The sequence below is a fragment of the Epinephelus moara genome, chromosome 16 (assembly GCF_006386435.1).
Source record: "Epinephelus moara isolate mb chromosome 16, YSFRI_EMoa_1.0, whole genome shotgun sequence".
In the NCBI taxonomy this organism is placed as follows: domain Eukaryota; kingdom Metazoa; phylum Chordata; class Actinopteri; order Perciformes; family Serranidae; genus Epinephelus; species Epinephelus moara.
Window position 1 is genome coordinate 39,089,689 of NC_065521.1, and position 23,290 is coordinate 39,112,978.

General features: G+C 43.1%; 1 protein-coding gene across 1 annotated transcript in view; it reads left to right on the forward strand.

The window, feature by feature from the left end:
• The window catches only part of plxna2 (plexin A2), a 272,248-nt gene that overhangs the window by 82,970 nt on the left and 165,988 nt on the right, over nt 1–23,290 (forward strand). The gene's annotated exons all lie outside the window — the stretch shown is intronic.

A 23,290-nucleotide genomic window follows, 5' to 3' on the forward strand; every position in this document is an offset into this window, starting at 1 on the left:
ACCAATTAATTAGTCAGTGACTAGGCAAACATGCTGTCTGCGATCATTTTGACCTGACCAGCAACCAGTGTAGAAACCGGTGACAAACTTTACGCCTCAAAACCAGCCACCGGCAATTTCACTGGCGGAGTTGCAGGTGACACCATCAGCTGGCTTGAGTCAAGCTCAGAGCCAGCCAGTTCACACCGCTGCAACTTTTCTCTGCAACGCTCTAAAATGGGTTTGTCTTGTTGCGAATCTTTGGTCTGAACTGGGCTTTAGATAATTTGCAGCTTTGGCATTTTTGCGTTGGCCAAGTTTTCTTACGCACTTGGCACACAGTAGAAGTTTCAGTTCAACCTCAGTGATAGATGTCACTAAATCTGACACTCTAGACCTTTAAGACGGGCATACATTGTATTCAAGTTGTTTCTGACCCGATTTTTGAGCCACACAACTCTATTTCGAGTCAGACCGAATTCCAGCTTCATCTGGCTGTCGTTTGCGATGCAGTCTACAGAGGGAACAAGGTCACATCATGGCCGATAAACTGCCCATCCATTGGCTGTTTGGATGAATTCCAAAATCGGCCATTGTCGATTCCCCAGCGTCAGTGCCTTTTTTTCTGACAGCATCTGCGCAAAGTGGCAAACAGAACGTATGAAAGTGCCCTCTCACGACAGATATGAACAAGTGAAACAGAAGAAGGAAAAGGTTCAGCGCTCAGGCAGGCCTGTTCAGTGCTCTCAGGAAATCAGAAATCTCAGAAAGACTTCAGAGATTCAACCAAAGTTTACTGGAACAAACTTTTATTAAGAAGGCAGAGTCAATCCTGACTCTGAAGAAGACACATCTGGCATCAAAATGTCTTCCGTCCATGTGCTCCAGTATACTTTGGACCTAATCTCTGAAGTCTCTCCTGATGATGAATGAGAGAAACACTGGCGAAAATGCATCAGTGTGAACCACACTGGTGTAACGTTACAGACTTCTGCCAGCAAACAAACTTTCAAACACATTTTTATTAACAAGAGAGGTCAGCAGGGGCCAAGGGGTCGTTTTATAGTATATTTTACACATACAGTGGGAGCACTCAGGTCAGAGCTTGACAATCAGACCGTACAGTGTAAGCACTTTGCTCATGAGCTTTGGCTGGGGTTGGACTTCAACAACATCATTCCTAAAACAGGCTCAAATCGTGCAGTGTATGTTCAGCTTTACATTCCAATCAAAAATTCCCTGTGTAGGCGTTAATTCCTTCTTCGTTAACATAACTTTTAAAAAGTGCTGCGATGCTGAAACCTGACGCCCTGTTTACCCATTTCCCAAATGTGACCTGCAGCCAAATTGAAGAGCTTGTATCCATCCCTACCCTTCCTCACTCCCTACCTGATTACCACATGGTGCTGCGTGTCTGTCAGCGTTAGTGTCACAGGCAGAGCTGGCTGGTCATCCCGGTCCGCACCCTGAGCAGCGGAAGTGCCACTGTCTGGGCTCCTATTTATCCAGCCGTCCCTAAACCCTCCACTGCTCCCCGCTCCCTTTGCATATGGAAGAGGGAGTTGCAGCATGATGGAGGTGTGTATTGACCCAGCGAGGCGATGAGGATGGAATACTAATAGGGTTAATAGAATTAATGGTGCTGTCACCCTTGGTTGGGGAGGAGTGCCAGGCTTCTCGCTGGCTGTTTGCAAGCTGATTGCTTTCTGCGTGCTGTAGCTGTACTCTGGCTCCGGTCTGAACTGTATCTCTGTGTCTCTGACTCGTATTGTTATCTGTTGTCTCTGTACAGTTTCGTCTGTCTGGCTCTTGTCTTTCCGTCTCAATACTGTATCTGTCTATCCCTCACTCTCTCTTCATATAGATTAAAGCTGCTGTAATAATGCACCTTTGTTGCAAATGTCCTTTGTTCATTCACTTATTGATTTTATAAAGTGGTTGTGATCTATAAGTCTTTATATTCCCTGTGTCCTTGCAGGGGCCTGATTTGTGCATGTGTGCTGTGTTTGTGTGTCTCTGTGTGTGTGTGTGTGTTTATGATTCTGCGCTGCTCCCGAGGCAGGCAGAGTGTGTGTAATAATGGAAGGTTGACATTTAAAGCAGTGTATTTAGTGCCACTGAATTAGCATACTTTAACTGGCTGGTCTATTCCTTCTGGAGAGAAGCAGGCATTAAATCCTGACGCAAGATTGGTGGGCAATTTTAAAGAGCTTTAGTGAAGATTCATAGACTACAAAATGTGCTGGCATCACACACACAAACACACACACACAGACACACACACTCTTCCTCTCTACCTTCTCTGTCTCTCTCCTTCTTTTTCAACTCACTCTGACCCGTGTGTGTGCCGCTCGTCTATTCTGCATACGCAGCGTTTTCCTCTCCTGCCGCTTCAGAGCATTTGTATGAGTTATGAGGGGATGAGAGAGGATGGAGGAGTGTGTGCATGTGTGTGCGGGTGTGGGTGTGTTTCTGGGATAAAGGAAGATACTCTGTCACCAACACATGTCTCTACTGATGAGTATCTCTGATCCGCTGGTCTACAGGAAGACGCAGGCCTGTTGCTGTTTTGCATGTATAATGTGCGAATGGGGATACACAGCTGCAGTGTACGGAGTCAGCAGAGCCCCAGTGTATACAAGCATGCGCCTGTCTGATGCTGTGTTTGTGTTGCTTCTGGTAAAAGTCATAAATGTGCATAGAAATGTTGGGAACACAAAGCCATAAGTCATTCTCCGCAGTGTTTTCTAATTAGCGGACTAATGAATCAAGGCCTTGTTTACCGCTCGCACATAGAACGAATACGCCTGGAAGTCATTAGCTTGTTTTACGTCCAGACAGCATTACACATGCTCGCTCGGACATACTTTACAGAGTGGAAGTCATCTCAGGCTCGGCTGAATTATTTATGTACAGAGTAAAGCTATTTTTTAATTCAATTAGTGATTTGCTATTCATGTGCATTACCCTCAAAGACATTTAATGCTAAGTACATTGATCTCATTGGTTGGGTAATTAGACGGCGCAGACGCAAACATACACACACACATTATCATTAATAGGTAAAGCATCAATTATACATTGCTGCGGCAGTGAAATAAATCAAATAAAGGCGCACTTGTCTGATTATTGCATTTCACACAATGTGAGATATTGTGTTACACAGGTTGCAGTGTTATGGAGGCTATTTCATCACCTTATGGTAGACAGTTTGTACTGATGTTACACGTCTTCTACAGACAGGGAAAGTCTGAGAAAGAATTTCATTTCCAAAGTTCTTCAGGATACAATAATGTGAAGGAAATTAATGGAGTATAATTAAGAATGTGGAAAATGAAAGCACAAAGACTGTGCTTTTTTTAAAAGTCGTAAAAGGTGCACTATGCAGGATTGACAGTGACTGTTTGTCATCTTGCTCGCCAGTAAAGTGAAAGTAAAAAGACACTTCAGATATCATTCTTGTTTGATGTTTTGCCTCGCTGTATTTGTGTCTTTTTTTTTTGGCGTTGTGTCTCTTGGATGCCTGCTGCTTACGGTCTGGTGCCTGATGTCAGTGTCTTTATAAAGCCCTCGCCTCACCTGAGCGCCCATGAACGTCCTGAACACAGAAAATAGGACGAAAGTAAGAAAATACAGGCAGAGGGCAGAGTCCCTGCACATGAATACTTCTAGTGGGTCATAAGTGATGATTGAGAGGGATTATTTCTGTTTGAGTCTATAAATTGCTTTTTATGAAAATAATGGTCATGGTAAATGGACCTGCACTTGTATAACACCTTTCTAGTCTTCTGACCACTCAAAGCGCTTTTTACACTACGAGTCACATTCAACCATCCACACACACATTCATACACTGGTGGCCAAGGCTATTGTACATTTGGGGTTCAGTATCTTGCTCAAGGATACTTTAACATGCAGACAGAGGAGCTGGGGATCGAACTGCTGATCTTCCAATTAGTAGACGATCCGCTCTACCTCTGAGCCACATGCATAGTGTATCTTTACTAATACAAAATCATTTCTAGGGCAGGGTATCAAACACGGTGCTTTAAGGGTAAAGATGGAATTATGTTGGTACTACTAAGTACTGAGTTACGTTAAATCAATCATTGGCAAAGTTCGGTACCTGAGAGCACATCTGGGTGACAACGCTGGGTTTAGACAAGAGGCAGAAGTGCCGCGAAGCATCCCGAAGCCTGGAAGCCAGGCATGGAGCTCCTCATAACTCTGTGGAGCCACCAGGTTCAGCTTCAGTCAGGAGGTGGAAGCACCCCAAAGCCAAGGAGGCTAAAAAAAAGAGGAAGGTACGATGTCATATTGTGTCATATCACTGGGGTGCAACACATGCGCAGCTGCAGAATATGGCCATCATTGATCCTTTTCACTGACGCGTCCACAGTTGGCCTTCGTTCGGAATATAAAATACAAGTGAGACTTACAATTCTGGAGTTATGAACAGGTCTTTAATAAAAGACCCTAAACAAATGCTTGCTGTATGAAAATGGTACCTTGTATATCAGCCGTCATCCTTTTGAATGTATCCAAAAAGTTCTGTCAGGTCGAGCGTGCCAAAAAAACGCTCGAGTGGACACCATCTTTTTATTTCAAGCACCATCTGCTGTAACCCTCCAACATCACAGCTCCAGTTACATTACGCATGTGTCATACCCCATACTTACCATGGGGTCAAAGACGGTATCCCAGCCTTCATTTAATAGCCATACCTGAAGCCAGGAACCAGGCCACAGAGCTCCGCAGACGCTCAGTCGGCTTCACAGGGAGCCAATGATCTGCTGCGATAGTTCCAGCATCTAATCTGTTTTCTTTTCAATATTATTTTAGCAATAGCTTAGTATCACTGCTAGATGAGCAGACACACACACACACACACACACACACACAAAGCAGACAGACAAACAGAGACAGAAGATTAGCTTTGTGTGATTCGAAAAGAGCAGAGAGCAGAATTGCTTTTATGTCTACTATATCACCCCTGCAGCTTGTTCGAAGGATACACGTTTGTTATTACAGACAAGGTAAAGTAGGCCTACTGCAAAATGGTACTGTTGGGTTGCTACCGCATTACCGGTAATGGTACCAGTATCAGTATCAGCTCAAATGTGAACCCAACCCATAATATTTCTTCTTGGGAGTGTATGGTGCCTAGTTCACGGTCAGCCCTGCCATTATTATCTTAGATTGTATCAACTAAGAGTTTCCTCAAATTAAATTCTGGAATGATTATTCATGTCCAAACTGGAAAATGTGAAGAAACCCTTTGTTTCAGCTCAGAAAAAAAAATAAATGTGTGGGCTGATACCAGAATCACAATGTTGGTGTTGTAACTGCACCAAAAAGCCCTTAACCGATGGAGATAAATCAGGTTTAACTACAGTCATGACCCGACATATCCTGTTTGTATCCTGAGAGAGTGTTTTTGCTGGAATGCTGTTGTTTCCTGATGTTACCGCATGTTCTCACCGGGGGGGAAACCAACGCTGCAACAACCAGAAGTCCCTCGAAGGACGGAGACTATAAATGATCAGCACGCTCTCTCAACCAGTTCATCCTGAGCCAAAGATGGCCCAAACAATAGATGACATAACAGTTTTTTTATATCTCCGAGCATATCTACACACACACGCACACACACACATTTACACAGCTACACACTTTCAGTTGATTCCCTGCTGAGCTCGTGCCCGGGGGGAGAGGTTACTATGGCAACCCTTGTCCAGCACAGGGGTTTTGGCCTGCTTTTCTTGTGAGCATGTTGAATGGGGTCAGACAATCAACCCCCCCCCCCCAGCTCATCAGTAGCATCACTGTCTCCCTGCAAAGGACTGATTGGATAACCCCTGTCCCTCATAGTTCATCCCTCTTTCTTATCCCTCCCCCCCTCTTACTTTGTCTCTGTTGGCCAGCAGAGGTCAAAGGTTGGCAGTGTGGTGTCCATCTTATCCTTGTCTCTTTGTGGTATCTACAGAAGGAGCTCTAATTATCACAGTGGCTGCTGGGAACTCGGTAGGTTAGAGATACAGGGAGGTGAAAGGTTGTGACATCCGTCTCTATGGAGCTATATGTGGTATGGGTTGTTTTATGGTGTTGGTGTGATGTCATGTAAAGGAGAGATTGGCCTCCTTATGTGACCACCGAGGTCTTTCTGTACTGCTTCTTGCCTCAGTATCACTCTTTTAAACTGCCCAGATGTTTTCATTGATCAATGATCAGTTACTGTGTTCTAGTAGTGACAAAGACCCCCTACTGCATTGCCTGATGTCACCGTGTCTTAGCCAAAAAGTTGCATATGAAGACTACAGCAAACAGTCAACCAGCATGTATATTCTGCATCTGCATGAGAGGAAATAACTCTCCAGACAAACAGACGCTGATCGTCTGTAATCGTCATTCAGAAAGGTAAAACCAGAAGGCAGTCTTGACACTAGTTAGCCAGTTAACACATTTAAAGCAATCCAGTGTTCAAAGAACAAAGCAAATGTTCCGTGCACTAGTGAACAATAACACAAACCATCAGGAAACGTTTCTGCTTAAGTTTGCTTTGTTCTTACTTGTCTTACTTTGTCTTGACTTTAGCTCTTTGTTTACTTTCCTCACTTCCGTTTCTCTTCTCATGCGCTGAGCTGAACCACCAATCAGAGTTATAACATTCACCAATGGCCTCCGCCTTGTACCCACCAGTGTCTTATAATAAGCACTTCCACATCCTCCAAGTTTTACCACCTTTCACAAAGATGCACCGTGACAACCACTATTTTACGAAGGACTTCACATCTACTGTGGGCCAGGTGTTAAGATTTTAAGCCCAGTTCAGACCAATGACTTGCGACCAGACTAAACTGTTTTAGAACATTACAGAGAAGAGTTGCAGTGGTGTGAACTGGCCTGTCTGAGCTCAACTCAAGCCTGCTGATGGTGTCACCTGCAACTCAGCTGGTCAAATCGCCAGCAGCTGGTTTTAGAGCTGTTTCAGCAGCTAATCAGAAGTCCACTGGTCAAGTCAAAATGATCGCAGATGTGTTCACTTGCTGCAGCAGGTGATCCGACCCCACGGAGGCCTCTGTTTCCGTCCTCAGGGTGTGCCAGTGTTGGATGCTGGGTCACTGCTGCCGCTCGCTATATGTGCTTATGCCCCCCACACACACATTCTCATCGACTAACTTATTGGTGCTTGTTTTGTTTCTGCCGTTTCATCACTACTACAATTGCAGCTGTAGCCAGTGTCTCACTATCACTATCCTCATTCATATTTTAAGAAGCTACAAATTATGTTCAGCCACAAAATAAACCTGAAACGCTGCAAATCAGAACAGAAGTACTTAGAGTTGTTGATACACTGTCTAGTTGCATTGGTGTGAACCAGCAGGATATTAGAACGTTGCAGAAAGGTGCGTAGTTGCACGTTTCAACTCGTCTCGCTGCGAATCTTTGGTCTGAACTGGGCTTAAGCTGTAACTTCACCCTATGTTGGAACTATTTCAGCTTTTGGAACCCTTTAAATGTTGGTGGCATGTAAACTCTGAGCTAAATTAGAAATTACACTCAAACTAGACTGTGTTTGAATTCATGCATAGCTGTTACAACCCAGTGCAGAAATTCCAAGGACAAAAATAACTGGCAGTAGGCTGCATGCAAGCACAAAACAACAAAAGCACAGCAATGACTTATTGACTGATCAAGGGTGGCACCAAAAATAAACTAAAATATGGATCTTGCAGATTACCCTTTCAGCATCACCCTGCTATAATCTTTCTCCTGTCCTTTCTCTATGTATCCATCGTTATATGATATATTTCTATCCTCAATCTTTCCTCAACGTTTCTCTCCTTTCCTCATGTCCTTTGCTCCTCCCGGGCCCCTTCACGATCATGTCTCATTACATGCCACATGCGTATCCTTAATAGGTCCAGCACATGTCGAAGAGGGGCCACGTTAATGTAGCCTTGATGAAGACTTCATTGAGTGTCAAAGCCTCATAGCATTATAATACATTCATCAATAGCATGCTCACTCACCACTGGCAAATACATCTCAGTAATATCAACCACAGCATGAAGCATATAGGGAGGTTATTCAAGCTCACACACATTACAGGTGTAAAAGGTGGGCTTGATTGAAGTGCTTTTATATTCTCATTTGCCGCGCGGATCCCGCTGGCGATAATTTCCTAGTATCTCACTTCTACCTGCCAATCTTGTCCCACATTTAAATCTCTCAAATCCGGTGGGAGAAATTGAAACAATTTCAGCTAATTTGCCCCTCACCTGAACCTTTTTCTGAGCTACTTTTTGATTCGCGAATCTTTGTGATCTACTTTGAAGTATGCCGAGGGAGAAAACAGAAGGTGTGATATTTTCTTCTGGTTCAGACTGTTTGACATTCCTGTAATAGCTTTTGTATAACCATCAGTGCATTGGCTCTGTGTACAGCTTGTAATAGTTGTGTGATTGCTTTGTTCCCTGCTTATTTACTCACATGAAATAAGTATGGCTTTTCTTCCTTCCTCGAACACGTACACCACAGAAGAAAGAGCTCCACCTTTGAATCAGATTTCTCCCTGGAGAGAAGGCTCCATGATATCTTTTGTTACAACAACATGGGATTATTGAATATAACTGTGAGAACATGGGCTTTTAAAAATAAGTACATTTTACCTTGATAACAAACATTGTAAAGGTGCTGTCTGTACATTAAACCTCAGCAAGGGCTAAGTAGTTGTCATCACCAGGGCTGAAGTGTGAATCCTGCTGTGTCTCTGTTGGGAGTATTCACAGTGCTGATCCCTTTTTCTCACCTCCCCCAAGGCCCATACACACCAGACTTGACATCGAAGGACTAATGGCGATAATGGTTGTTGCGTCGCCTCACGTCGACTGTGTCTCGGCCGCAAAGTTGCAACTGCGCACACTGCAAAGACTTCAGGCAACAGCCAACTAGCATGTATGTTCTGTGCCTGCGTGGGTGGAAATAACTGTCTGTAGCAGCAGGTGGAGGTAATCTGTATTCACCATTAAAAAAGGAAAACTGGAAGACCAACAGGATGGATTCAAGGCACTAGTTAGCACATTAAAAACACAACCCAATGTTGAAAGAACAAAGAATTTTTAGCATGCGCTAGTGAACAATAACAAACAATTACAGACCGTTTCTGCCAAAGAGCTCAGTGGCTATTAAGAAAATTAAAAAGGTGTTTGAGAGAGACATGTATCAAGAGCGGAAGAGTGGGAGGCCCACAGAGACTGCTTATGCATAGGGCCCAGAATCTGGTGCTACGCCCCTGCGAAAAACAGCCGACAAGGGCTGACTAGTGCCAGCGGTGAGGGACACATGGCAAAAACTAGGGCAGCACACGCTAACCAACAGCCCGTCGTTGACCCATGGCTGACCGTCGTCTTAGTCTTTATGGGTCCTTGCCAGTTTTCATTCCTGCTCTTTGAAACATCCCTTTTTCCCTCCTGTAATTGTTAATTCGCCTCATCTCTCCCTCTGTTTGCTCTCTCTGCTCCTCTCTTTCTATTGTTGGGTCAGCTCATAAAGGAAAAGTTATTGTGGCCTCAGCTATTTAGTTTGTATATGCAAACCATTTTTCTCTCACTGTTCGAGTGCCAGTCGAGTAGAAAGAGTGGCTTCTCCTGTTGGCGAACCCCATTTTTGAGGGCTAAGCAGAAAATCCCCTCCTACCACATCCCTCCGCTTTTGCTCTCTCTGAACCTTCTTGGCCTGCGTCCATCACCGGCACGCTGGCCCCTGCTCAGTGTTTTAATGCAGAGCTAAATATAGGCCTTGCATTGTGCTGCTGTGCTTAATATGTGTGTTTGGGCTGATTAGAGTTGAGGCCTGATCTCATCCTACCACAGACCCCATAATGCATGCCGCGGTCTCTGGTTTCTATTTGGACTCGGGGGGCAAACAGGGGAAAGTGCTGATATAATCATGTTTAGGGTTGTGAGTTATGTGACCGAGAGAGATGGCAATATTACAGAGCTAAAATGGAATTGAACGAGTCTCGGATAGAGCTATTATAGAGACAGCTGTTGGGAGATTGGTTGTTGAGACTCTCTGGAATTCAGTTTAATAGGATGTTTGCTTTCGATATTCACTGACAATCAATGATGATAAAAAAAACATCCATTTGAATGGTCATCATGCGTGATTTGTAGGGTGCAGTCTACTTGCATTTCTGTCCAGTCGGATGAGGAAAGATGTCGTCTAGGAGAGGGTTAACTGCTTTGTACGTGGCGCAGAGAGGCAGATCAATAGGCTTTATGGTGCCTGGACAAAAATATGAAGTAATTGCCCCCTGTATTGACTAAGGGCTCAGGTCATTTTCAAAGATATTGTGCTACCGTCTGGGCAGGTTAGGGAGAGAATTACACTTGCATGAGGAGTTGAGTCTTTGACCCAATCCCATGTCTTAGTTTTACCCCTACCCCTCATTTTCAAGTGCTGCTTTGCCCCTTGGAAAAGAGTATCAAGGGGTATTGGTTGAAATCTCCCTCCATGAAATGGGATAACCCTTCAAGACCCTGATTCATCATCAGTAGTCGCTGATGGTGTTTATGAAAGCAGACGCAACTTTGGCAATAGTGTTATTATCACAATGACATTTGCCTTTTAAAAAGCAACATTAGCTCCAGTCCTGCAAGTCTGCACTGATAGCGGTAGAAAGTGCAGCAACTTCACTGCTGGACTTAAGTTAAATTTTGGGCTTCATATGCCGTCAAAGGTTGGGAACGCAACATGCAAAAAAAAATCGTAATCATAATGCATTGAAACAACATTAAACTAGGATAACAAAATGGTTACAATAATTTTTAAATCTTTATTGACAAAGAAAATATAGGTGTGGGTTGCTTTTGTTACCTACAAATGTGTTTATTTATTTTTGTTAATAGGCTAAAGGTTTAAAAATTACAATAACCATTGTGTTATCTTAGTTTAATGTCATTTGTAGACATACCTTTTTATAAAGGACCATTAGCCTATACATGTATAGGCTAATCCAATAAAAAGCATAAGAAACTATTGATAGTAGAATGCGGCTGTCTCCTTAGCTAACTAGCTAGCTAGCTTCATTGTTATTGGTTAAATTTGGCGCATTATATGCCATCAAAGGGTGGTAATGTGACATGGAAACATGTAAAATGTGGGGCAGTTATGCACAAACTGGCAATAAGAATGTAGCTAGTTAGCCAGTTAGCTAAGGAGACAACCGCATTCTACTACTACTACTGTCTTTTTTGGTTATGCTAGCAATAAAGAAAATGATCATAATACATTGAAATGACCATGAAACCATAATAATATAATGGATATCAGAATTTTTAAATCTTTATTAACAAAGAAAATAACGTTTCTAGGTTTCTTTTGTTGATGGTGCAGCCATTTTGCTGATTTCTCATTGTGTTTGGAGTAGCATCAGCAAGATAGCTGTCTGAGCAACAAGAGAAACCCACACCTGTATTTTCTTTGTTAATGATGAGTTAAAAATTATCCTAGTTTAATGTTGTTTCAATGTATAATGGTCCTCTTTTTTATAACAAGCACAACAAAAGAAATTGCTAGTATGCCCATGTCTTAGTAGCTAACTAGCTCCCAAGCTAACGTTTTTGTTATTGCTGATTTGCGCATGACAGTGCCACATTTTGACATATTTCCATGACGATTACCCCCCGTTTGAAGGCATATGACGCCCGAAATTTAGCTTAAGTCCATCAGCAAAGTTGCTGCTCCTCTATTATCAGTGCAGACTGGCGGGGTAGCAGCACAGGTTGCTAACGTTAGCTTACAGAGCACTGCTAGATGCCTGATAATGAAGCAGGGTTCTTTTTTATTTAATGATTTATTTGATTGATTGAAACTTGAGCTTTGAACCAAATGTTAGTGTCCTGGGCTGGGCTGGCAACTGTCTGTAGCCCATGCAAGAGAAATCATCACTGCAGAAGATGACATATTCTCAATATGCATTTAAACTCGGCACATTTGTTTACGTAAGGGTTGTCACATTTCATAGGGTTGTAAGGTTTCACCCTCTACCCCTTGTAACTCTGTTCCAATGGGCAAAGTGGCACCCAAAAACGAGGGGTAAGGGTATAAATATTAACTAGGATTGGGCCTTAGTTTTGATCTCTGTGTCTGTTTTTCACATTTGCCCCTCTCCTGCCCCTGCCTCCCTCTGTAGACTGTTTCTCCTTTTTCCTCCAATCTCCACATCTGCCCTTTTTCTTTTCCTCTCTTTTCTTTGCTTTCTCCCTGTCTTGCCTCATGTTCCTGTCCTCCATCACCACAGAGAGGCCTCTCTGACCTCCGTCTGCCCGATGGGAAGTGACACACAGCGCATATAGGCAAGCAGGCTAACATACGCCTTATGGAAGCTTATATTGTACAACAGGAACGGGAACAAAAGAGACGGCGTGCTGGGCTGGTGGGAGCCATCACGCACACATATACACAGCACATTTCTACATGCCGCTTGCTACTGACACCAGAATTCTTCAGCCTGACACTGGTGATGGATTAGATGCGTTATCGAGGCGGAGAGAGGCTCCATGTTTTCTCCCAGTGCGCAGTGAGAGAAAGTGAGAGAAAGAGAGTGAGACACACACACACACACACACACACACACACACACACACATTCACTCACATAGGCAGCTGAATAGCCTGTACCCATTCCACCTGAAGTAAAGAAATACAATAGCAGTCTGCTAAATTTCAAGCCGAGTTTCCAGGACAGACATGCGAATAGATAGAGATAGTGAGCCTGGTTGGTACACAATGTTCTGCCAAGTGTCGAATACAGCCAGTTGATTTGTATCTCCGTTCATGTGTGTGTGTGCGTGTGTGTGTGTGTGTGTGTGAGAATGCTCATTTATGTTTCTCCATGAGCCGTACTCATGTGTAAGGGCACACACACATGTGCATGCGTTCTTGTTACACAGAGACAATCAGGATGAATTTGTGTGTCTCGCTGGTGTCTGAGTTCTGGTGTGTTGGTGATGAATCCCCCGTTCCCCCCTCCCCAGGGTGACTCATACTTCCAGTCCACTCACCCTGATGCAGCCCCAACTCACGCCCAAAGGGTGTGACTTCATCCTCGTCTGGGCATTATACATCCATCTCCAGGGGGACGGACAGTGGATCTGTCAGTGCACCTCATACCCCAGTGCCACTTGTCTTTTACACTGCTGTGAAACATGCAGTAGTCACACTCACATACATGCTTCGGTGTCATTCACACTGGGGACGTTGGGGACGTGTCCCTACTGCTTTTCAAAATGGCTGATTTTGTCTCCACCTTTTAAAAGCATAATTTGTTAAGTGTTCTGGATTTTTTATTTTTTTTTATATTTGCTCAATAAGGACACATACAATGCAATGTAAATAGGGGAGAGTGGGGTCAGTTGGAACATTTTTATACTGACATGACATAACCTTCCATTACTCAATGGCTACTTCAGGCATGTCCAGCCAGTGGCCCGATTCTAAATAGCCCACGGCTTAAGCAAGCAAGATGTATTTTTTTCACTCACTTCACGAGAGCGTATTTTCATAAACAGATTGTGAACAAGTAAATAAACAGTTACCTAACAGCTGCAACATTTTCAGCTAGGTAGTAGACATAAGCACAGCAAAGTAGTGGTGTAAGAAAATATCAGTACACTTGAGAGTCACAAATTTATGTTTTGTGATACTGTATTGATTTTTGATTAATAGTTTTCATGCAAACATTTGTGGCAGTGGTTTATTTTGTGTTGATTGATAGCAGTTCTGTTCTCTCTCTTTGGCCAATTGACCCTCCCACTCCAAAGTAACAATTTATCGCTAGCTTTTTACAGCTAACCGACCCCACTCTTCCCTATAGAAAAAACAAATGTGCATTGTCCAAAAAAACTAACCTCTGTTCAAAAATTATAATTCCATGCTAGCCTACTGATGCTAAAATGACACAAAAGCGTGCATGTGCCGATAAGTAACTTAAACAAATTCTTTACAGTTTCTTCTTGTCTAAGTTATCCATTTTGTCTTGATGAACATGCGAAGACATACAGTCCAGAGGTTTAGAAATCAATTAAAATAGGTGCCACATGCACATTTGACGCCCAAACAAAAGAGGACAGAAGAGTAGATTATGCCTACGACTCTGCCGGGATAACATTAAATGAAAAAAGTTGATCTACCGGAGAGTAAATATTCCAAAACAATACAGAAAGCCTGAGAGCCTCACTGAATTATATTCCATTATATGTTCTTGAATCGTCACCTGGTGCCTGAATTTGTGTTGTCCTTTACATAAAGAAATTTCCACCATAAATTGATGCAGGGAAGTCACACATTGGTGCACTAAATTCACCAGAGTGCAGGATATGAAGTGTTTAATGCCCAAAATATACCCCCAGATCTCATTTGTGTCCCCTCCAACGTGAAACAAAACCTACACCCTTCCTAGTAGCTAAGGCTATGTCCTTTTAATATGCTTTTTTCCCCCCACAACCTGCTATAATTATGTAGTCTGACATCACACAACCCCCACCCCTTTACATTGCCTAAAACACATTTTTTAAATGTGTTTAAGACTGTTTTTATTCCCATGTTTTTATCATCTGAGCCCCATGTCCCCACTACTTCTAAACACAAAGTGATGCCCTTGCATACATGTGTAAAAAAGACTGTGACACACCACTAAATATTCTCTTTGGAGGGGTTAAAAGCTGAGGACAAATTACTTTCTCTACCTCAAAGTTGTGCTTGCAATGCAAAAACCGATGTAGTGCGAGCACCCGGCTGTCACAAAAGCTTTTCAAATCACGGATGCCTCCTGACAAGCTTCACTGGCTCTTAAAACGCTGTCAGCAGTCTGTCACCTGTCATCTGGCCCAAAGTACCAACCAATCTCAACATCCAATTCAAGGCCATTTAACCGAGGTTTAGATTGGTGCCATCAGACGTATTGGATTTGATTGGATAAGGTTTATCATGGTCATCGTCAGATCCCTCTGACCTGTGTCTTTTTCAATCGGCACGACCCCCGCTTCACAACAAAGCTCCCTTTTCCCTCAGCAGAGCCTCCTCGGCGGTGTCTCTGTAAAGGGTCACTGCATTGAGACAGAGCGAGAAAGTGTGTGCTGGTGGTTGGTTGTGAGCTTTTGCAGAATCTAATCCAGTGCGTGGGATCAGCCAGATAAAGGCAATGCCTATCACTTCAACATCCAAGACTGTTGAACTGGATTAGCGTAGATACAGGATATAGCTGCCAGATAGGTTACTTAGGGAGTTAAACTTTCACTCTCCACTGTGTTTCTCTCTCTCGTTGAGCACGATATGGTCCAGAGTTTCAGCCATAAAAGCACAATCTCCCTAAAATCAACTCCCATTATACTATTCTGGTACACGGTGTAGGTGGAAGACCTACAATTTGACTTAATCCTATCCTGGTACAAGGTGTTAGTGCGGAGTGTGCGGCACACCGTGGTTTGGTACAGGTTTCCATGCGTGGGTTACAATCTGCTCTGCCAGCTGAAAGATGGTGGTAAAATAATGCACACCCTCAGATGGATCTGTATTGGTGTTGGCAGCCACCTGTACACATGTGAGTCCTGTTTCAGAAACACTAACCTCCCTCAAGGCTAAGGTTAAAAAATAGCCTTTTTCCAAATCTGAAAAGACAGCAGCTCTCAGGTAATTGTTAGCAGCTGTGGCCATTACCGGAGAAACATTTTTTAAAAATTGAGTGGCTAATGTTGAGCAAACATTTGGAGACGGGCTGCAAAACTGAGACCAAATCAGTAAATCGGTAAATAATAGTGTTTTGCTTTTAAAGGCTAAATTTAAACACTCATTTTAAGTCTTGCTTGCTTCTCATACAGTGTAGGATTAAACAATTTGGAAACTGATCATTTTGGCATGTAGTATAATCTCACATTGCGGTGTCTATAGGAGGGACCTGCAGTTTTAGCCCTTTGCCTTCTATCTCTGAGCAGCAGCATCCACAATGCATGCACTGCTAGCACACATTTGATGCACTTTCACCGTGGATTTATTCAGCACTTTTCACTCAGCAAATTGCTTCACACAGACTCACACGGTTGGGGATCCAGTGTCTGGCACCGCGTTCAAAACCAGTGAGACCAAGGGAGAGGGAGAGAAAGAGAAAGAGGGAGAAGGGCAATTTGAATTGGAGTTTGGTCAATCTTCAAACGTTTTTCCAGGGTGCTTACATGGTCTGATCAAAAGCACCCCACTGGCACAGGCCCTTGTAGCCACAAGGGGAGGCCTCTGATGCCGCTGCCACAGCCTCCCTGCTGGCCAAACCCCCCACCTCCCACCCGTTTATGCCTGACTAGGTGCTGTGACGTTAAGTTTGTACACAGCTGAGGGCAGCTTGGGAGCTTTGCCCCCTGTTACGGGTAGTAAATTATTGGTATCCAATATGTAGTTTACAGAATAGAAAATAAAAAAATAGATTTACTGTATTAATCCCAGAGGGGAAATTAAAAAAAATGTGCTCCGTTGTTATAAACACACAGGCCTGGAATACACACACATGCACAAACAGGACCTCCGTCCATCTATTTTCATTCGCTTATCTGGGGCCGGGTTGTGGGGGAAGCAGGCCAAGCAATACACCCCAGATGTCCCTATCTCCTGGGGGACCCCAAGGTGTTCCAAGGCCAGATGAGATATGAAATCCCTCCAGTGTGTTCTGGGTCTGCCCTGTGGCCTCCTACCAGGGCATGCCTGAAACACCTCCAACAGGAGGCGTCCAGAAGGCATCCTGATCAGATGCCCGAACCACCTCAACTGACCTTTCAAACAGGACCTATACATGCATGAAATGGAGAGGTGTCAGAGTGAGGGGGCTGCCCATGGACAGGTGCCCCGAGCAGTTGGGGGTTCAGTGCCTCCATCTCAGCAGCGCCCAGGAGGTGGATTGGTACCTGGTCTGGACGGGGACTTGAACTGGCGACCCTCTGGTTCTCAACCTAGGTCCCAATGGACTGAGCTACTGCCGCCCCAGAGACTGTTATACTGTCACAAATATAACAATCCTGGAATTTAAAATTTTATTTTTAATACCAAAAAAAGACAAACAACTAAACTGCAAACCAGAGTTAACTGAGAAAAAAGCAACTCACATCAGTCCAAGGTAATGTCACGTGCACACAGCTGCACAGAAATCCTTCCCCCTCAACTGACACATAACTCCCCCATTAAATAGGTCCTCCAGTCTACCGCACATCATCATCATCAGTCTTGGCAGAACCATATTAGTGTGACTCATTCTCACACATATTACAGGCGATGACAAAACATCAAACAACAAATAAAATAAATTGAAGTCGATACAACACTGAGCCCAATGCAATAACCCCATGTTTGGGTTAAGCCATGACTTCATTGTTGATGTCAGCAAGAACATAAAAGCAGGAAGTTGTTTGGCCGTCACCCCTTTAAAGGCATACTTACATTAAATTTCCTGTATACGGACAATTCAAGCATGCATTTCCTGTTTGGCTGCGATCTCCAGACGGCACCGGCAGACTTTATAGTGTTTATAGTTTGTGATTTATTTATTGCTTGCATCAGAAAGGTGACATCATGTCCTGTTTCGGGCCAAGTGCAGGGAAACTCGGTTAAACGTAATCTGATTGTACCTTAACTCCTGGACAGCTTTGCGAGCATAAGACAGTACAATGAAACTAAACTTTAATTCAAGAAAATTAAAGGTTAAATCAATAGACAATAATTAACTCATTACTTATTTAACTGAAGACTCATACATTTTAAGAACTTTAAAACAGGTGAAATTATGTGCAGAGCAAAAAGTCAATTATTACCTGAAGGTATCCAAAAGTCGTTTCAAAAGAGAGAAAGTCAACTTGCTCTGAGAGGAGTTTTTATTGTTGATAAACCATTGGTTAGGACTACTGCCAAATGTTTATAGAACAGTTGTAGTGAGGAACTGAAAACATGTGGAACATTAAGTAGGTTTAAACAAAAGTAAATAACGTACAGATCAAATATGAAAATGGATGGTCAGACTGTAGTACTGACATAGCAGAACAGGGCACAGTAACTTAAAGTTGCCTTTTGTAAGTTGTTTTTTGTCTTTGTTGCTGTTTTGTTGGTGATTTCTAAGCATGATGTGCTGTTAAAGTGTAGGTGTTGTAGCTGTTGCTTCAGCCTACACCTTTTTCGGACTGCAGAGTTTCTAAATTATGTGAAATAACTTCATTGTAATGTTTTGCACTTTACTATTTAAGTATCTTCCATTTTCTGTGAGAGGCTGTGACTTTATTACATGAATTTCTAGATTAATACATGATGTTCTTATATTTATTTGCAGACCCAAATAAATACTAAAAATTTTAAAAATCTAACCTTAAAGCTGTAGTCGGTAACTTTTATAAAAATAAGTTCTTTTCATATTTCATGAAACTGTCACTATATCCAACATGATGCTCTTCCTCTTAGTGCTCCTAACGGCATTTGGAAGTATCCACTGCACCTGAATAAAAACAACCAATCAGAGCTGAGGAGTCTCTAACACAGCTGTCAATCATGTCAATCACTGTCAAACTAGTCCGCGCTGATCAACTATGAATCAAAATTCTGTTCCTGCATTGCCCATTTTTCACTTCAGATGTTTTCAGAAACATTTTTTAGTGTACAGTTTAGCTGTCAGTGCTTAGTTTTGGGTCACAAACTTTCTCATTAGTTCTGCACTATAAAAAGAATCCATCTGTTCAACTTAAAACAATTTAAGGTAACGCTCTGCATACATCTGTATAAGTAGATCCAACTCTGGACTTACTGAGTTAATCCTTTTATATTCCGACAAACCCAAGTTAAGTACAACCAACATGATTTGCTTTGACCTCGAAAAGCTTAATTAAGTTGAACCAACTTAATATTTATCCAGGTGTGTTGATGTTTAGATTTTTTTTTTTAATCAGTCCTACTCATAAATTTCAGAAATGTTTTTAATTTTTAACAACTTATTAAAATAACTGATTAAAAGACAAAACCTATTAATTATTTTTTGAGTGTGGCTCTGATTGGTTGGTTTCATTCACGCGCAGTTGATTCTTTTAATTGCCATTAGGAGCATCAGGAGTAGGAGGAGGGATGTGATTTTTCCACAGATGATCTGTGTCATGTACTACTGTCAGGATGTGGTGACAGTTTCAGTAAATATGACAAAGTTTTTTCATAAAAATTACCAACTGTAGCTTTAAACAATATTTGTCTGCGTAAGAGTTATTCAGGATTATAACTAACAAAATATAATGCTCAACACAAACAAACCAGGATAGTTTGTGCTTGCAATGACGCAGAATAAAGAGGCTAAACAGACGTGACAAGCATGCTAAGAAACGCCTACATGGAACAAATGCTGTGGTCTCACCCACTTTGTCACAGGCAGTATTTGAAACATGTTGTTTGTACAGTACAGGACTACAGTTGGGAAAATAATCCAAAGTTATTGAAAAGTGGTGAAAGTGGTTTGGAGTTTGAAAACTCAGTAACCCTGTGTGTGCTTCAGGATTTATAGTCAGCTGATTAAGAAGTCTTCCCACTCAGTGATGCCTGGGGACAGCTATTTCTGTCCTCAGTTGTCCAGGCCTCGTTCACAGTGGTTCAGTGAGTGTCTGTTTGTATATGGAGGATACAGTGTGCCGCATGTGAATGTTGTGTAAAGTGTGTGATCATCATTCTTCGACATTCAGGACAGCACTGTTTTTCCTTTTCACAAATATTAACTACACACACGGTGCTGCCCCTGGGGTACATGTTTTCTGTTTTTCAACACTCTCATCCATCTTCACCTTCCCCCCCCCTGCGTTCCTCACTTTACTCAGTTGCAGCTTCCAGATGCTGCTGATAGAGAAAGTCCAGCTAATGGCTGTGACGATGAAATGGGGACCATGTTAGACCAGGCCAAACCAAGGACAGCTCTCTGGGGCAACGGGGGCTGTTTCAGCGGACGGCTCCTCCTAAAATAGAGGCGCAGTAATATTGTCAGAGGGGCTTGAGGGTATGATTCCAACCTGTTAGCAGCCTTCTCACCCAGCCTGATAAATAATGCAGGGTCAAATGGGGCAGACAGGGGATAGGTTTAAGTACCTGAGAGAGCAGGCTAAAGGTTGAAGTAAAGCGATGCCGAGGAAATGGATGTTTGGGGCCTGAGAGTCGCTTACACAGGTACTGTAGGCTAGCAGTATGGTAGCGTGGGAGTGAGTGAGCGAGTGCGGAGTTTTTGACAGAATTATTTTTGGTCCGAGCAGCACTGGTTTCTCCATTTGCTTGCCCAGGGTTTTCATTTTCCTCTTCTTTTTTTTTTTTTGTCTCGTTCGCCCACCCAAAGGCGAGCCTGCCCTGCAAAGTCCTTCAGATTCAGCACCTCACACACAGTCACTCGTTTCTTCACTTCCTTACAATGCTGTGGGTGTGTGTTTGCGTCTGCATATGTGCGAATGTAACACACTTTGTGAGATTTACCACTACTATAGAAAAGCGGTGTCGTAATGTGAAAAGCAACTGGATGTGGGTGTGTTTGTGTGTACACGGTGGGATGGTGTAAGTGCTTCTGGAGTGCCGGAGTGTCAGTTATGTTGATTCCATTTTCTCTGTGTGAGCCATAGGCCTGAGTTGTTTCGGGAAAAAAGATACACAAAAGGAGCAGAGGCTGAGAAACACGCAGTATTGGTGACTGGTAAAAGGGAAGGTCATTGATTATTAATCTCTTTTTAAACACCTCTGCACTGCTGATTAAATGTGTTTGCTTAACAAGACAGTTTACTGTTTACTAATTGCAGGGCCTGATAGATTAGAGCTTTAGCTGTAGTGTGTCACAAAGTGTTAAACCTCTGCCTGGCAGTGGCACCCCTAGTAATTTTTATAGGGTCAGCTAAATGGGGCCACAGAAAATCTTGGGGTGGTACACCAAAACCATAAGCCATAACTGAATTTCAGGAATTTGCTTATGCTATTATATCACATATCAGGTATTAAGGAGGAATTGCACACTGATATCCTGTGGTTTCTTACTTTACAGTTAATATTAGTTATTATCTGATGTGCGTGGACTAATAGCAGTTTGAGTTCCACAACTATCCTGCTCTAATGTGTTATGAATCTCTGTATGAATGTGTTAGGCGATTGTTTGCTCTCCAGATAGGCTGGTTGTCCTTTTTCTTAGAGACAAATACACAGATTTAAAGGTCCAGTGTGTTGGATTTTGTGGGGTATATTGGCAGAAATGGAATATAGTACAGCAAGTGTGTTTTCTTTAGTGTATAATCACCTGAAAATAAGAATCATTGTGTGTTTGTTACCTTAGAATGAGCCGTTTATATCTACATAGGGAGCAGGTCCTCGTCTAAGGAGATCGCCATGTTTCTACAGTAGCCCAGAACGGACAAACCAAACACTGCCATTAGATAGGGCCTTTTGCATTTTCGCATCAACCAGTGTAGTTAGCAGCCCCTCTCCATCGGCAGTGTCAGAAAACACAGATTTTTTTAACGTGAAACTGCTTTATTCGGTGCTTTTACTGGTTTAAATTACTGGGTCTGTTTGTGTTTGAGAGGAAGAGACCTCTGCGTATAATTCAGTTCCCTGTAAAAACCTCTTGAACATCTGGATCTTAAGTTATCAAAGACAAAATGTCAGCACACATTAGCAGGTGCTAGGTTAGCAGCCGGTCTGAGGCAAGCCAAACAGTGTCAGAGAAACACTGGTTTGTAACGTGGAGCTGCTTTACACAAAACGAGGCCTGTGTGAGGCGAACTCCACGTCCGACGCAAAAATTGTGATCTATAAAACCTGACTTGATGGGAGACGTTGATCCATGCTTACGAACAATTGCCTGATCGTAGAAATTGTCTAATTTATTTTGGCACACACCATTTTTGGCTTTTATTCGTACGTATATTTTTAGTTTGGATTCTATGCGTTGTTTTATAAATGAGACCCCTGGTCCGTTTGTTTTGGAGAGAAAGGGACATCTGTGGATAATTTGTTTCCCGGTAAAAACCTCCTGAACAATGAAAATGGAAGCCATTCTAACCGAGAGAAGTTTCAGCTGGTCGCGCTTTGCAATCCTCACCACTAGGTGCCACTAAATTCCCCGAAATCTCACACACTGCTGCTGTAATTTGAAGGAGTATGTTGGTTATCAGGAACAAAACATTCACTCGGAACAGGCCTATTCATGTTTAGAGGAGACTCGTGGGTACACATAGAGCTCATTTCCATTCAGATATCTAGAGTTGAGAGCTCAGGGGATCCCTTTGAAAATGCCATGTCAATTTGTCCTTTGTCAAAATTTAGCCTTGACTTGGGAGCATTATTTAGCCCACTCACTGACAAGCTACTGTATGTCGACTTAGTTTGTCCAGTGGATGCCTTAGGTTGTGTAGTTTCATAAGATACTACCTTTGTGTGCCACAGCCTCTTAAAGACAGTAATATTTAATTATTTTCACTGGTGGGAGCCAGCACTTGTATTGGGGAGCATAACTTCCCCCCTCTGAGGCACCTCTGCAGCCTGGAGAATAAAGGTTTTTCTCTGGACACACTCTGAGACAGCTGTGTGTGTGCGAGTGTGTGTTTCTGTGAATTTAGAGGCCCCTGGACAGCGGTGAGGGACTGTGTGATAGCGATCTGATTCAGATGAACTGCAGGCGTGCAGAGGGGAAGGTCGGGTTATCTTGTGATCCCCAGTGGCGGCCTGCTTGGACACATATCACAGCATGACAGACTGCTCCTATGGGTGAACACACACATACACGCGCACACACACACAACCCACACTGAAACAGTAGTAGTGAACAGAACAGCACTGGTCTGGCCGTGCGCCGACATGCTTTATGGATGAGCATGTTTGCCGAGGTCTCCCTCCACGCCGCAGTGTCAGTAACCAGATGAAGACTGGCACGGCCCCCACATCCTGCCTTTCTCCTCCTACATATGGTTTTCACATATGTCTTCTTTTTCGATGTTTGCTTTCGCATGCCAAGGTCAGACGTAGGTCAGCCGTGGAAGGCTCAACCACTTTTGAGCCCTGCCTCTTAGCTGTGCCGCCTGCTGTCTTGTACTCGGCTAACCCTGAAGCTTTGAAAGCAAAGCTCCGGGGGCTTTGTGTGAACTTACATCACGTTCCTCCTACTTTACCATCCAGCAGTTTGACACACACATACACAAAGGCGTGTGTGTGTGTGTGTGTGTGTGCACATTTGCCCCCACCCTCCCAGTTGATTTCCTTTTGACAGACATATGACCTTGACTTTC